Raw genomic sequence first — 1,300 nt, 5'->3', positions numbered from 1 at the left:
TTTTTATGGAGAGGCAAAAGACCCCAAATGGTCAACTCCATACTGAAAGAAAAAGAGCAAAGTTGGAGAACTGGCACTACCTGACTTCAAGACTTACTATAAAACTACAGTGTTCAGGACAGTGTGGTATTGGCAAAAGAATAGACAAAAGATCAGTGGAATGAAGGAGACAGCCCAGAAACAGACCCTCATAAATATAGTCTACTGAACTTTGACAAAGGAACAAAGGCAATACAATTGAGCAAAGGCAGTCTTTTCAACAAATGGTGATGGAACACCTGGCCGTGCATATGCAAAGCAGTTAAATCTAGACACACAGTCCTTAGACCCTTCACAAAAATTAACTCAAAATGGATCAGAGACCTAAATGTTATACACAAAAATAATAAACTCCTAGAAATGAATAGGAGAAAATCTAGGTGACCTTGGTGTAGTGATGAATTTTCGATCATCTAAAGTCACCTAACAGCACTAAAGTCACCATCCATAAAAGAAATCAGTGATAAGCTGTATTTCACTAAAATTAAAAACTTCTGCTCTGTGCAGGGCAATGTCAAGAGAATGGGAAGATAATCTCGCACAGACTGGGAGAGAGCATTTGTAAAAGACACATCTGACAAAGGACTGTTATCTAATATACAAAGAACTCCGAATTCTCAACAGTAAGAGAACAAACAACCACATTAAAAATGGTCCAAAGAAGCTTTGCGCAGTGGCAGTATCGTAGCCAATGAGGTTTATCCGAGGCGCGATTATTGCTAATTGAAAAATGGTCCAAAGACCTTGACAGACACCTCACCAAAGAAGAGCTACAGATGGTAAGTAAGCATATGAAAAGATGTCCCATATTGTATGTCATTAGAGATTTGCAAATTAAAACAACAGTAAGATATCACTACTCATCTATTAGAATGCACAAAACTCAATACACTGACCACATCAAATGCCAAGAATGTGGAACAATGGGAACTCTCATTTACAGCTCGTGAGAGGGCAAATTTGTACAGCCACTTTGGAAGCCATGTTGACAGCTTCTTACAAAACTAAAAGTACTCTTGCTATATGATCCAGCAATCTTACTCCTTGATATTTACCCAAATGAAATGAAAATGTACGTTCAAATAAAAACCTGCGCACAGATATTTATAACAACTTTATTCATAATTGCTAAGATTTGGAAGCCAAATGAGATGTCCTTTAGTAGCTAAATGAATAAACTGTGGTGCATCTAGATAATGGAATATTATTTACCACTAAAAAATTAGTCTATCAAACCACAAAAAGATGAGAAGGAAGCTTA

The 1,300-nt window shown here is 36.8% G+C and overlaps 1 pseudogene; it reads left to right on the top strand.

Moving 5' to 3' along the window:
• Nucleotides 1-701: 701 nt before the first annotated feature.
• LOC116587320 lies at nucleotides 702-784 on the top strand (annotated as a pseudogene).
• The last annotated feature ends 516 nt before the right edge of the window (nucleotides 785-1,300 follow it).

The sequence above is a fragment of the Mustela erminea genome, chromosome 3 (assembly GCF_009829155.1).
Source record: "Mustela erminea isolate mMusErm1 chromosome 3, mMusErm1.Pri, whole genome shotgun sequence".
NCBI classification, from domain to species: domain Eukaryota; kingdom Metazoa; phylum Chordata; class Mammalia; order Carnivora; family Mustelidae; genus Mustela; species Mustela erminea.
This window is presented reverse-complemented; position numbering and strand designations above follow the sequence as displayed.